Genomic DNA, 15815 nt, shown 5'->3' on the forward strand with positions numbered 1-15815 from the left:
TGTACACTTCCACTGTAGTGATGGCAGCAAAGGCAGTTTCGTGTCATCAGTAAACTCTGTATTGATGGTTTGGTGTATCTTCCACTGTATTGACTTCAGCAAAGGCAGTTTCATGTCACTGTAAACTGTATTGATGGATTGGTTTATCTTCCACTGTAGTGATGGCAGCAAAGGCAGTTTTGTGTCATTGGTAAACTGTATATTTATCTTCTGCTGTAGTGACAGCAGCAAAGGCAGTTTTCTGTCATCGGTAAATTCTGTATTGATCGTATGGTATATCTTCCGCTCTAGTTATGGCAGCAAAGGCAGTTTTGTGTCATCAGTAAACTCTGTATTGATCACATGGTATATCTTCCACTGTAGTGATGGCAACAGCCACCTGCCTGGAGCAGCCTCTGTGAAGATGCTGGCTGCAACGGGAGGCGTGGCTGAAGCCGCACGCTCCAAGGAGCCAGTAGGGATTCAGGAACAGTGGGAGCCTGGCACCCTACTAAGTCAGCAGAGTCAGAGCACTGTGCTTCTGGGCATAACTGCAGCCAGCCAACTGCAGCTCTAGACCGAGGCATTGCTGTACTCTGGGGGCCCAGGCATCCCCATGTCTACACAGACTGGGAAGTGCCTGCTCCCACTTCCTGACCTCTCCCCATTCTGGCATCTGCTCTCTGGTATGGTAAAGCTACTGAGTGTCTGCGAGATGAGGGTAGTGCTGACACACCATCCCTCTGCCACCTCAGCCCCCACCAGAATTTGGGTGCTGATAAGTGCAGGAGGGAGGCTGGGGTTGCTGAGACCTGCTAGTATGGGTCTGCAGGCACCCATGGTGCAGAAAATCAAGGTGCCATAGATGGCATAATTGATGAATGGCAGAGTCAGACAGGTTCCTGGTCAGGAATGGGTGAGTCCCTGGTGAAACCATTCTTTCAAGCCAAGAACAATCTGAACCCTGGGGGCTGGGCTGCTAATTCTGGATGAAGTCAGTGGACAGGAGTTAGAACTTATGGTGCTTTTTCCAGGCCTGTCCATGGCCTCCCTTGGATCAATCAACATACACTTCCTTCTGAGCCCATAAAAACCCTAGACTCAGCCAGGCTCTCACAAATACTGTGACTACCAGCTATAGAAGGAGGTACCCACTTCAGGTCTCTTCAGCTTGTCGAGATGACCTGCCTGCAGAAAGGAGATAACTGCTCCAGGTCTTCTACCCTCTGAGAGCAGGGCACACATTGGGATCATCTGCCTGCAGAAAGGAGCTACCCACTACAGGTCCCCTGAGGGCAGTTCTGTTACTCAATAAAGCTCTTCTCTGCCTTGCTCACCCTCCAGTTGTCCATGTGCCTCATTCTTCCTGGACCAGGACAAGAACCTGCCAAATGGTGGAACTGAAATAGCTTTAACACAAACAGGGCTGAAACACACCCACCACCCCAACTCACCCTGTTGTGGGTGGCAGGAAGGAGAGAAGAGCTGTGGTCATTTTGAGAACCCAGACCTAGGGGCTCCCCAAGCAGGCCTGTGACACCCTCTTTGGAGCTTTGTGGTTTCTGGTGGCTCCAAGTTCTGGGCACCACCACATTCCCCTCAACCAGACACAGGTGCCTACAGTAGAAGCCACTTAGAGTGCATCTGATCGAGCCACTTGCTTGCATGGAGCCACTGCCTGTGCCAGAGCCTGGAGCTGTACACCCCGCTACAACTGCTGGTGTGCCTAGCTATGCACAGCAGCTGGACCCCACGCTTGCTCATTCGTGCACACCTCACCACTCTGCTCCTGGCTTGCCCTTGGTAGATTGGGATCTGGGCTGGTAGCATAAGCCAAGCGCAGCCTTCCAGGCTGAGTGGGTGGAATGAGCCTAGAGGGCCTGAGTAAAACTTGGTCAAAGGCACCACCAGCCACAGAGATTTTGTGCTGGAAAAGTGATACCCAAAGGATTCTGTGACACTGGTGAGCTCTCAGTTGATACAATCAAGTAAATTCTTGGTAATGGTAATGGAGAATGATTAAGGAAGATGCTATTGTATCTCTTTGTTGATTTATTCAACAATTATTTTTTACTGCAATATGCCAGATATTCTAGGCATGCCAAATACACTAATGAATAAAAGAGATGTACATATTGCTCTTCTGCAGGCTAATTTCTGATATGTTTTTCTTTAAGTGAAGAATAGATATATAAATACAGCATAAAGTCCCTGCTGTGAAATTCATCATGGAAATGAAGTTGGTATGATATCCAAATTGGCAGAGTTGTCAGGTCTCTAAAGGTATTGCCATCAAAGCATGAACATGGAGAACTAAGTGGAAGTCATCAGGCAAAAGACTGGAAGAAGAGTGAGGCAGAGGAGACAGCTTGTGAAAAGGCCCTAAGGAAGGAAATAACTTATGTTTGAGAAACTGAAGGGAAGGGGAACAAGAATGTAGAGTTCCCTTTTGAACTTGTTAAATTTGAAAAGTTCATGTGGCAACCAGTAAAGATGTGAAGTAACGTGGGTGGGAGGTTACAGTTATCATAAGAGTTCAGCCTAAAGACTGATTTCAATACATGAATATTAAAACTCATGGAAATTGATGAGAACACTTAAAGAGAGACTGAAGAAAAGAAGGAGAATAGATCCCTGGGAAATTCCAACTCTGTAGAGGTAGACATTGAGGAAGAGTCTACGAAAGAGACTGGGAAGGAACAGCTGGTAAAATAGGAAGATGATACAGATTCCCTGGTGTAACAAGAGCCAAGAAAAATTTTCAGATGTAGTGCGTTGTTGATTATGGTTATTCTGCAAGGAAGTTAAAAGATAATTACAGTTCTTCCTGCCATTTTGGCTCCTGTGGAGGCCTGCTGGGAACAGGACTTCTAGAAGGAACTGTGTCTAGAAGGCTGTGGTCCAAGGCCATTTTTGCCAGCTATAAGCGGGGTCTCTGGAACCAAAGGGAGCACACAGTTCTTCATAATATTGAAGGTGTTTATGCCCGAGATGAAACAGAATTCTATTTGGGCAAGAGATACGCTCACGTATACAAAGCAAAGAACAACACAGTGACTTTGGCAGCAAACCACACAAAACTAGAGTAATCTGGGGAAAGGTAACTCTGGCCCACGGAAACAGTGGCGTGATTCATGCCAAATGCTGAAACAACCTTCCTGCTGAGGCTATTGGACACAGAATCCAAGTAATGCTGTATCCCTCAAGGATTTAATCTAATGAAAAGTCAATAAATGAGAGTGGATTTGTACAAAAAAAAAGAGAGAGAGAGAGATAATTATAGAAAAATATTACCATTAAATTTGCCAATTTGGAATTGGTATTCAGAGCAGAGTAGTTGGAGGAATGAAGAGAAAATAGGAAATTAGAAATTAGGTTTTGGGGAAAAAACAATGGGAATGTCTCATTAGAAATCAAGAAGTTTTTGTACTGTTTTATGTTGTTTTATTGTAGGGTTGGAGTTTACCACCAGAGACTGTTTTTCATTTATGGGGTGTTCAGTAAAGCAGGAGAGATCAATGGTGCAGGAGAAAGAGGGACAAAGTCTTTGAGACAATGAGAAGAGAGGGACCCTGCATATGGATGGATGGATGGAGGCTTACGCTGGGTAGAAAGAGGAGTTGTTTCTCAGTCTCACCAGAAATAAGGAAGACATCTGCAGAGATGCATGTCAATCTGTGGCTCTTAAATTATGAAAGGGATTTTTTTCCCCAAGAACTTTTCATTATAAATAGATCATCACAGTTCTTAGAACACAGCAAGTATTTGAAAAACTGAATTATAATTATTGTTCTAATTGTTATTTGAATAAGAATACATTCACATGTTTCACAATTCAAAATATGCTAAGGTATGGACAGGAAAATGTCTCCTTCCCAGACTCTTCCACACTCATACCTTCCCAGACTCTTCCACACTCATATTCCTTTCCTGGAAGACGTATTTTTGATGTCTTCTGAATATTTTTAGAAATATTTTGTTCACATACAAACAAATACATTTTATTATTTTCTTTTTTTCCATTTTCTATTATCTTCACTTTGTATATGAGTGTGTATTGTATGTTCATACTCAATTAGTTATTTTGAGATCATACTTAGCAAGTAAAACTGTCTTCCCTCTTCTCTTTCTTCCTTCCTCCTCCTCCTCCTCCTCTCATTCCTCCTCCTTTTTCTCTTTCAGAGTTACATTACATGTCTTACTACTGTTTTTTAACTGTTAATGCAAGTGGCAAATTATATAAAGTACATTACTCCAAACTCACCACATGCTGGGTATGCAATAATTGTTCTTTTCCTTCCTTTTCACCAGGTATTGGAGATTTTAAGGGAATCCAGACCAAAATAAGCAGAACAAAATAAATTCATCTGTGTTGTTTATTCATCTGTGACCTTAAAACTTGAGTTCCAACAACAGAGATCTACTGTTCCCAATACCATCTTGTTCCAGTTCTTTCATACTCTCCCTATTTGACTCATAGTCCTTGCTTTGATTGATGTTCATTATCCTTTTTCCCTACTTGTACTCAATTTCTGCTTGCCATTTTCCAATTTGTCTTAAGCAGGGCTCCTGGGTACTGTGGGTCCCAGGAATTATTTTGTGTAACATGAAAAATAAAATAGGAATTGAAAAGAGAAGTAAGAATTCTGGAGTATAAGAACTCAACTGTCTTAACTTGTAAAATTGCCACTTCTAAAAATACAAGTATGGCTCTTGGCCCAACATTAGTGAACACATGGTTATGATATACTTAATGGAAGACTAAATCAGAAACCTTGAATCAATATCTGCTTCCTCTGTAATAGAAGACTTGTCTTTTGTTTTAAAAGAGTCAATGGAGACTTTCAGCAGATTTGTAGCAATAACTTTGAATCATGGCTAGACTTAGGTCAAAAGCTTGTGTTGCTAATAGGAATCTAAAATCTTTGTGTATATGCATTTGCAGTTTCATCAAGAGAGAGAAAATTGATCTAATGCTATACCAATTCAAATCTGTTTTACAACCTTCTTCTTAAAAGAGAAGAGCTTTGGCAGCCTTCCCAACTAATGAAAGATTTCCAGAAAAAAAGTGACTATCAGATTCTGGCTTGACTATCAATGGAACAATCATTTAAGAAGCATTAGGTTTAAATGACTTACTTAGAATGGTCATTCAGACTTATCTGATAACAAAATCCTCCAAATATCCTTGAGAATATATATTCTGAAATTGAAAAACACAAGTATTTGTTGTCAATCCATATTATACATTACCATGAAAGTAACAAAAACATTTCTGGAATTTCTGTGATTCATAATGACTGTCATTTTAAAAATTGGCAAGAAAAAAACTACAGTATTATCAGAAAATGCTATGATTATGAACTTTAATAAATAGTTCTATCTTGCCTACTAAATAATTATCATAATGAATATTTTAAATAATTTGTGAGATTTATAACTCTTTATATATTTTTGTCTTGATCATTTTATCTGAATTTTCATAATGGAGATTAAGTCTAAGTAAGTCAGAATTAATCGACTCTACAAAACAAGACCTTTAAAAATAAGTTAATAAATCCCTAACTTATACATCTCTATATGATTATAAAGAGATTAAAAACCTAACAATGTAAAAAAAAAACAGATTTATTAGAGGTAGGTTTTGAGTAAAATGTCAGAACAACAAAAAATAATCTGCATTGAATTGCATTAAAGACATAAAGAAGAATCACCAAATACTGTGACAATAAAAGTTTCAAATATATATAAGTTTCAAAATAAGAAGACTGGCTTGAATTTTTGATCTGCTTATTGACCATGTGAGCTTGGGCATATTCACCTTTCTCAATTTGTTTATTTGCATTAAAAAATCTAATTTTAAATAATAGTTTAATTTGTAAAAAGAATTAAATGGTATAGTAAAAGAAATACAATTTGACTGTATGTATAATATCTGTGAGATTTTTCTAGCAAGTATAATGTGATAAAACAAGTGGCAAAAATATTTAGAATGTAATGGCTAGATTAAATTCTTTGTGTGTGTGTGTGTGTGTGTGTGTGTGTGTGTGTGTCAGTGGGAGAAGTTGTGTTTTTAGCAATTTGGGGAAAGAAAACTATTATTGAAAAGTGGGAAGAATTTACTACCGCTAGGAATTAATGAAATAGTCTAGGTTAGAATTTAAATAAGCTGTTTATAGAATTTATCTACTCCTAGCACTGAAAAGTACTTATTTAAGGTATTTTTTTTCTTTCTTTAACATACTTAAGAAGGAAAGAAAGAAAGAGAGAGAGAAAGAAAGAAAGAAACAAAGAGAGAGAAAGAAAGAAACTCATTTTTAAAGTCATAACCACTAAGACTAAAGTGAGTTTTTTTTTTTTGTTTTGTTTTAGAAAGAGAGAAAGAAAAAAAGAATTAAAAAAAAAGAATAAAGAAGAGGAAGAAAGAAAAAGAGAAAGAGGGAGAGAGAATGGGAGTGTTGCTTTATTGCCCAGGCTAGAATGCAGTCTAAAAATGGGTATGCCTATAATTGTGCCTAATAATGGAGGCATGAAAAAAAAAATGAGGGAAGAAAATAACAAACTAGCAGCCAGCCAATATTTCATTTAAACTTGTAAGTTGATATGATGTGGTACTGATAAGAGTGTATATTTTGTGTATTTAAAGTGGAGAGTTCTATAAATGTTTATTAAGTTTACTTATTCCAGATCTGAGTTCAAGTCCTGGATATCGTTAATTTTCTATCTCATTGATCTATCAAATATTGATGTTGAAGTCTCCCACTATTATTATGTGGGAGTCTAAGTCTCTTTATAAGTCTTGTATGTCTGGGTATTCCTGTATTGGGTGCTTATATATTTAGGATCTTTAGCTCTTATTGCTGTTGCATTGATCCTTTTATCATTATATAATGTCCTTCTTTGCTTCTTTTGATCTTTATTGCTTTAAAGACTATTTTATCAGAGGCAAAATTTCTAACTTCTGCTTTTTGTTTATTTATTTTTGCTCTCTGGTTGGTTGGTAAATCTTTCTCCATCCCTTTGTTTTGGGTCTTCGTGTATCCTTGCACGTGAGATGGGTCTGGATGCAGCATACCGATGGGTTTTAGGTCCATTAATTGATGTAAATTCTTCATTATATTGATGCTCTTTACTTTTTGGTATTTTTTAGAAAGGCTGATACTGTTTGTTCCTTTCTGTGTGTAGTGGTTCTTTCAGAAGCTCTTGTAATGCAGGCCTGGTGGTGATGAAATCTCTGAGTGCTTGCTTGTTCACAAAAAGTTTTATTTTTCCTTGGCTTATGAAGCTTAGTTTGGCTGGATGTGAAATTCTTGGTTGAAAATTCTTTTCTTTAAGGATGTTGAATAATGGCCCCCACTCTCTTCTGGCTTGTAGGGTTTCTGCCGAGAGATCTGCTGTGAGTCTGATAGGCTTCCCTTTGTGGGTAACCTGACCTTTCTCCCTGGCTGCCCTTAGCATTTTCTCCTTCGTTTCAACCCTGGTGAATCTGATGATTATGTGCCTTGGGGTTGCTCTTCTTGAGGAATATCTTTGTGGTGTCCTCTGTATTTCCTGGAGTTGAATATTGTCCTGCCTTGCTAGGTTGGGAAAATTTTCCTGAATAATATCCTGAAGCGTATTTTCCAGCTTGGATTCATTATCTTCGTCACATTCAGGTATGCCTATCAAACGTAGATTAGGTCTTTTCACATAGCCCGATATTTCTTGGAGACTTTGCTCGTTCCTTTTTATCCTTTTTTCTCTAATCTTGTCTTCTCATGTTATTTCATTAAGTTGGTCTTCTACCTCTGATAGCCTTTCTTCTGCTTGATCAATTTGGCTGTTAAAACTTGTGCATACTTCACAAAGTTCTTGTATTGTGTTTTTCATCTCCATCAATTCACTTATTTTCCTCTCTAAATTATGTATTCTTGTTAACATTTCATCAAACATTTTCTCAAAGTTCTTAGTTTCTTTGGATTGGGTTAGAACAAGTTCTTTTAATTCACAGAAGTTTCTTATTATCCACCTTTTGAAGCCTGCATCTGTAATTGGAACACACTCGTTCTCTATCAGGCCTTGTTCCGTTGCTGATGAGGAACTGTGCTCCCCTGCTGAGGGAGAGGTGTTCTGATCTTGGATATTCTCAGCCTTTTTTGGCTATTTTCTTCCCTTCATTATAGATTTATCCATCTGTGATCTTTATAATTACGGTCTTTGTAAGTTGGGTTTCTGAGTGGACGTCCAACTTACTGATTCTCAGTGCCGAAATCTGAGCAACCCACTACACTGACTAAAACAGCAGCGTTAAGATTGATGGTGCTTTTCTGACTCTGCACCAAGAACCGACGCTCCAAGGTGCCGGCAAAACCGCCTTGCTGGTCACAAGAGTCGTGCTGGCGACCCGTGGGGCTCCTCCACTGGGAATCTCCTGGTGCATGAGCAACGAGAATTCATCTGGAAGTGTGGCGTCCTCTCGTTCTCTGCGCTTTCACTGGGAGCTACAATCCCGAGCTGCTAGTGATCAGCCATCTTGGATCTCTCTCCGTAGATTAAATTCTTGAAACTAGAAATAACAGGATCAGTTGCAGTCAGTACTTAGGTATTTATTGAGCAATTCTTTGCATTGTGCTTTTCTTGGAGGTACAGAAATATAATTTTAAGGAGAAAGATGAAGAAGGAGGATAGAGAGTATTGGGAGGATGAAGGGAGAGTGCATTGCTAGTCTACTTAGGGTAGCCAGAGATGGCTGCATTGAGGAAGAAAGAACCTAGAGAAACACAGTGGGAGGTTGAGTCATGTGGGTATCTAGGTTCAAATTGAAATATCAAGGGCGAAGGTTGAAGGCAAGAGTGAGAGTTCCAGGAACAACAAAATTCAAACCCCTCATTAAATGTAAGCTCTGCCTAAGCTCTTGGGCTGTGCTGACTTTGGGCTGCAATTGGCCAGGGTAGGACCATGGAGACCAATTGTAGTGACTCAGGTGGGAGATAATGATGGCTTAGACTGGGATGATAGCAGTGCAGGAGGTAAAAAAGGATTGGGCTTTTGAAATACATACACTGAAGAGCCAGTAGTGTTTGATAACAAGTTGGAGAGGAGAAATCAATGATGCCTCCAAAAATTTGGTCTGAGCAACACAAAGGATGAAAAGTAAGATGGGAAGAATTTGGTAGGAACAGATATTTTTCTTGGTTAGTTAATTTATTGGTTTGTGTGTGTGTGTGTGTGTGTGTGTGTGTGTGTGTGGTGGGTGGAGTGTGCTGTATGTAGGGATTGAATAGACCCTCACTTCAGGACATACTAAGATCAAGATGCTAGATATACACCCAAAAGAAAGGAAATCAGTCTATTGAAAAGCTCTCTGTGCTCCTATGTTTATTGCAGCACTAGTCACAATAACCAAAATTTGGAAGTAACTTTGGGGTCCATGAACAGATGAACAGAGAAAGAAAATGTGCTGCATATATGCAAGAGGGTACTATTCAGCCATAAAAAAGACCGTGGTCCTGTCATTTGCAAACACATTACAATTATTATTAACATAATATGCATATAGTCATGGATGATTTCACTGTAAATGAATTCTGTGTGTATTTGAAAATTATTTGAAGTGTTATTATGTTCTTTTAATATTAATAGATTTTAAAATCTGGAAACTTCCAGTGTCTGCCCCCAATTCCAAATTCCGCAATCTTGGTATTCTTAATAAAAACCTTCATAACTAAAAGGTAGACATTGGTGGATACCTGACTGTGAATGATAATATAAAAATAATATTCTATTTACAATAGAATTGAAATTGTAAATAGTTTCACAGTAATCTTACCTATTTTAAAATTTTGTTGAAGGATTGCTAGACTTCCATGAGAATCTTAAAAGTTACTTTTCAAATTTACCTCATGAAGATGACCTGGTGGATTTTGCCACTCATGTTATTTTTCAGTTTACTCCTTAACCTATAAGTATTTCTCAGGTAGTAGCTTCATATTTTAAGGAACTCTCAGATTTAGATATATAAATAGGCAATATTTGTTCATCAGATACATATCTTAGCTATAGACAACTGATTTCCCTAAGTAAAGAGTTTGTTAAAACGTATGCATATATTTATGTATTCCAAAGTCTTGTATTGTAATGTTTCTTGGTAAAATTTGTTTTATTGTCCTTAAAAAGTTAAAAGTAACTTGCATTTCCATTGGAGTTATCTTTTGTCAATCTTGGATTCATCTTTTCCAGCAGCAATTAATCAACTTGTGATTAAACCACTCACTTTGTCTAGTGGCAGTGAATTTAAGGCAAATTTATTTTGCATGAAATTTAATGCAGGCATAGCAGACAAATATTTTTCATTTACATTGCATACTAATTATATTTCTTTCTTCTTACAGTTCTTATATTTCATACTAATTATATTTCTTCTTACTAAGTTATTTGATAACATTGAAGAATTTAATTGGTAAGCCTCATCTGGTTTCAGCAGCAATAACCTGTAATAAAATCAGTACTTTCTATTTAGCTAAGAGGTGACCCCTCCCCCATTAACAAGTTCTTTGCACTGTTCTCGTGTTGAGTATATTTTGGAGATGCTTCTTAATAATATGGATATTGTTGCATCATGGAAATAATAACATGTATTAATTCACTTTCACACTGCAGCAAAGATACTACTTGAGACTAGGTAATTTATAAAGGAAAGAGGTTAATTGACTATCAGCTTTACATGGCTGGGAGGCCTCAGAAAACTTATAATGATGGCAGAAGTTGAAGGGAAGAAGGCATCTTTCTCACAAGGTAGCAGGAGAGAAAGAGAAGGCAGGAGAAACTGCCAAATGCTTTTAAAGCAATAGATCTCCTGAGAACTCACCATCACAAGGACAGCATGGGAAAAACTGCCCCCATGATCCCATCAGCTCCCACCAAGTCCCTTCCTCAACATCTGGGGATTATATTTCAGATTACAATTCAAGATGAGATTTGGGTGGGGACACAGGGCCAAACTGTATCGACATGTACATCTGAATATGCCTAAGCCATTGTTTGTAGTTTAAAATAACGAAGACATTCTTTATTCCAGCAGTTTACCCAAACTACGGGATTACTTTAGTATGATGAAAATTTAGTGTAATTTGATTCAGTTTTCAACATGTCACACCTTTAGTTATTTTATATATTGTTAGTAGTGGTTTACTTATTGTTATATATTTTGTATCATTTTATATCATTTAATATATTGCTAAACTGTAGTGTAACTGACCCCATAGCTGATTAACAATTAAGAAAAATAACTACATTTGCTTGCTTTAAAATAAACATCTTGAAAACAATGTTGACTAACAACTAGGCCAATTTTAGTATGCATTAGTTTATGAAGTGTTTGACATCAGATTATAGAACTTTTTCGTTCTAACATGTTTTAATCATCTTATGAGCTATCAGTGTGAAAATTAGTGTTTTTGTTGTTTCTCTTTCTCCCCTCTGAGAGTTTGAAAAAGTGGGTGATGTTCTTTTGATTTGTCAGTTTTTCTTTCTGATGTGCTTGTCAAAACAGGGAGCTAACTTGAGACAGTCTGCTGAGGCTGCCAACAGGGCTATTCAGAATGTCATCATTTTACATGGTAACATTGCTGAGTGATGAAGGCCAGCTGGTGCGTTTAAGTTTCTTATTGAAGATTTTCATCTGATTCATTATTGTGATTTGTGGTTTTGTGCAGAAACACTTAATCATGCTTATGTAGCAGGCACTTCTGAAGCTGCTGAAGGCTTTTTCTTTTGCTGAGTAATTTGTGCTATCAGTCTGCTAGTTTGGAAGAATTTCCAGCTTGTTGTATTATCAATGTTTGTTTTGCACAGGAAGTGAGACACCACAAAGGCTGAATTTATAGTAGTGGCTTGCAGTGGAATAATGAACAATACTGCTTCCTGTATAATGTTTATCATTATATAACTTGGATTAGTACAATTATTGTGTATCTATCTGGTCCTAATTCTCTTGTATCATCTTATGAGTCAGCAGAAATCATTTGTGTTTTTGCAAAGCAAAAGTACACTGTACCTCGTGCCTTGGTTGTGTTCATTTTAAAGATACTGGCCCTTAATATTTTGGTATGTTTTCTGTAGTAGTAAGCTCACACAGATTAATTTTCCATTTATCATTAGTGAAAATTGCCCTAATATTCGTGTTTAGTTCTAAGCTGAAACTATTAATGTCTAGTATGTTTCAGGAAAATATACACATATAGAATGCATTATTTTACTGCATTATTGGAGTATTAGTTGGATTAAAGGAGTTATAGCCTTAAACAGTTCATGTTTTGATTTATAGCTTATTTTAGATTCACATCTAGTACTTAATATTAGGCAAATAAAAGGTATTGGCAGAAAATCAAGATGAAAATTATTTTTATTAAATACTTTAAATTATCTTTTATTATTAATTGACAAAAAATACCCTTCCATTCTTGTGAAAAGGGAAACATGACTCCATATTTAGTAGTAATTAGGAGAAATAGAATCATGTTAAAAAACACATACATGAAAGTACAAAATATCAGGTAATCCTCAAATCCTGTTAAAGACTTTTTTTTTTCCCTTTGTTCATGTTTGCCTTCCAAAACAGTCAAGCAGTTTAAAAAAAGAGAAGCTCTGTTCTTATGGAGTTAAACAATACAAAAATATATCTGACGCATTCGAACATGAGGGACAAATTAAAAACACAAAATGGTAAAACTACTTACATAATAAAAAACCTCGAGATACTTTATGTACAAATATGTGTTAGAAAATTCATGAACCTTTTACCCTTCATTGTATCACATCTCACAAACACCTCTAAAACTTTCTTCTGAAGTATGTAAATTATGCATTGAAGTTAGGTGCCAGAAAACATATATGCCTATTCTTATGATGGGTTTCAACTTGTCTTTCCTAATTTAAAAAGTTAAACCCAGATATGGTGGTATGCGCCTATAATCCCAGCCACTCAGAAGGCTGAGATGAAAGGATTCCTTGAGCCCAGGTGTTTGAGGCCAGCCCAGGCAATGTAACAAGACTCTCTGTCTTATAAAATAAAAATAACAAAAATCAAACTTAATAAGTTATATGACTGTAGTTTGAGTTGACACTATACCAAATGGTGTTGATATATTTCAGAGGTTTGGGGTTTTGTAATTGTAATTTCATGATATACTACAAGGAATGCAGTCCTATATCACTCTGTGTTTTTTGTTTTGTTTTGCTTTCTTTGAGATGGCATCTCACTCTGTTGCCCAGGCTGGAGTGCAGTGGCACAATCTTGACTGACTACAACCTCTGCCTCCCAGGTTCAAGTGATTCTCCTGCCTCAGCCTCTTAAGTAGGTGGGATTACAGGCACAAGCAACCTCACCAGGCTAATTTTTGTATTTTTAGTAGAGACGGGGTTTCACCACGTTGTCCAGGCTGGTCTTGCATTCCTAACCTTAGGTGATCCACCTGCCTCAGCCTCCCAAAGTGCCAGGATTATAGGCACAAGCCACTCCTCCCAGCCACTCTGTTTTTGAAATCTTGTTTTTGGAATTTATAGTTGTCTGTATGGCAAGAAACATAAGAGTGGTGGTTCATTGATGTTGGACTCACAAGGAATTCCAAAGAAGTGTAGCCTATCCATAATAAAGTCCCAAATCTGAATATTATAGGTAACGAGCTAGTGAAAGTCCACCTGGTGTGAAGATCTGTGTAACTAATAACTGAACAAAACAGAAAATGTCTATGTGTAGATGGAAAAGGTCAATGAACTCCTCAGACCAGAATGTGGCAAGATGATAAAGTGGGGAATCAGCTTACTCAGACTATAGTTACTTTTCCTCTGATAATTAAAGTTATTTATAATTGCATTTTGGCAATAAGAAAGAGGAGTGTGTTTCTAAGCCTTGAGATATAATTAGTTGAAGAAAAATGTTTGCATTTGATAGGCTGAAATACTTTTGAATTCTCATGGTCACTATTGAAAGAATTATTTGTGTGTATATTGACACAGAAAAATCAATAAAACATAATACATTTTTATCAAAATCAATAATAGTTTCATAAGACTCCCTAGAAATCTGCCAGAAAACATAATAGGCAATGGCTATAGTTATGTCCAATTTTTGAATTACTTGATAAGAAGGCTTTGATGGAATGATTGGTATTGGGCTAGCCTTCCATATTAACCGGTTCTCACCCTGCTATAAATAACTACTTGAAACTGGGTAATACATAAGGAAAAGAGGTTTAATTGGCTCATGGTTCCACAGGCTGTACAGGAAGCATGGCTGGGGAAGCCTCACAAAACTTAGTCATGGCAGAAGGGCAAAGGGGAAGCAAGCACATCTTCACATGGCAGCAGAAGACAGAGAATGCAGGGGGAAGTGCTACACACATTTAAACAATGAGGTCTCTTGAGAACTAACTACCACAAGAATGGCAAGGGGAAAATTCATCTCCATGATCCAGTCACCTCCCAGCAGGTTCCTCTCTCAACATTTGGAGCTACAATTTGACCTGAGACTTGGGTGGGGAAACAGACCCAAAGTGTACATTCTATGACTGCCCCCTCCCAAAACTTATGTCCTTCTCTCACTGCAGAACACAAGCATACCTTTTTAATGGTTCCCCAGAGTCTTAACTCATTTCCCAACCCTAACTCAAATGTCCAAGTCCAAAGTCTCTTTTGAGATAAGGCAAGTCCCTTCTGCCTATGAACCTGAAAAGTTGAAAACAAGTTATTTACTTCCAAGATACAATGGGGGTACAGGCACTATGTAAGTACTTCCATTCCAAAAAGGACAAATCAGTCAAAAGAAAGGGGCTACCGGCCCCATGAAAGTTTGAAACACAGCAGGGCAGTCATTAAATCCTTAAGCTCTGAAATAATCTCCTTTACTCTATGTCTCAGAACCTGATGCAAGCAGTGAGCAGTCATGGCCTTGGACAGCTCCACCCCTGTGACTCTGCAGGGTACAGCCCCCTTGGATTTTTCATAGGCTGATGTTGAGTGCTTGCAGCTTTTCTAGGTGCATGGTGCAAGCTGTCAGTGGATCTACCACTTGGAGTCTGGAGGATGGGCCCAGTTCTCATGGCTTCACCAGGCATCGCCCCAGTGGGGACACTGTGAAAGTTCCAGTCTCACATTTCCCTGCTGTACCGCCCTAGAAAAGGCTCTCCATAAGGGTTCTGTCCCTGCCACAGACCTCTGCCTTGACATCCAAGCCTTTCCATATATTCTCTGAAATCTTTGCAGAGGCTCCCAAACTTCAGTTCTTGCCTTCTGTGCACCTGCATGCCAAGTACCACATGAAAGCCACCAAGGCTTGTGCCTTACAACCACTGAAGCAACAGCTCAAGCTGTACCTTGGCCTGTTTAGTCAAAGCTGGAGCTGGAGCAGCTGGGAGGTAGGGCATCATGCTCTGAGGCTGCACACAGCAGCAGGATTCTAGGCCTGCCCACCCAAAAACATTTTTTCCTCCTAGGCTTCCAGGCCTGTGATGGGGGGTGGGGGCTGCCACAAAAGTCTTTGAAGTGCCCTGGAGGCATTTTCTCCATTTTCTCAGCTATTAAAATTCAACTTAGTTAATTATGCAAATTTCTGCAGCCTTGATTTGCCCCCCAAAAAATTAGTTTTTCTTTTCTACCACATGGTCAGGCTACAAATTCTCCAAACTTTTATGCTCTGTTTTCCTTTTAAATGTAAGTGCTGGTTTCAGGTCATTTCTTTGTTTACGTGAGTGAGCACAGACCTTTGGAAGCAGCTCGGCTAACTCTTGAACACGTTTATGCTTAGAAATTTTTCCCACCAGCTACCATAAATCATCTCTCTAAAATTCAAAGTTCCACAG

General features: G+C 38.3%; 1 protein-coding gene and 1 pseudogene across 3 annotated transcripts in view; both read left to right on the forward strand.

Annotated features, from left to right (window-relative positions):
• The window catches only part of SPOCK3 (SPARC (osteonectin), cwcv and kazal like domains proteoglycan 3), a 563457-nt gene that overhangs the window by 302624 nt on the left and 245018 nt on the right, over positions 1-15815 (forward strand). The window lies entirely within an intron of this gene.
• On the forward strand, positions 134-6847 carry LOC141583952 (uncharacterized; annotated as a pseudogene).

This window comes from Saimiri boliviensis, chromosome 3, assembly GCF_048565385.1.
Source record: "Saimiri boliviensis isolate mSaiBol1 chromosome 3, mSaiBol1.pri, whole genome shotgun sequence".
In the NCBI taxonomy this organism is placed as follows: domain Eukaryota; kingdom Metazoa; phylum Chordata; class Mammalia; order Primates; family Cebidae; genus Saimiri; species Saimiri boliviensis.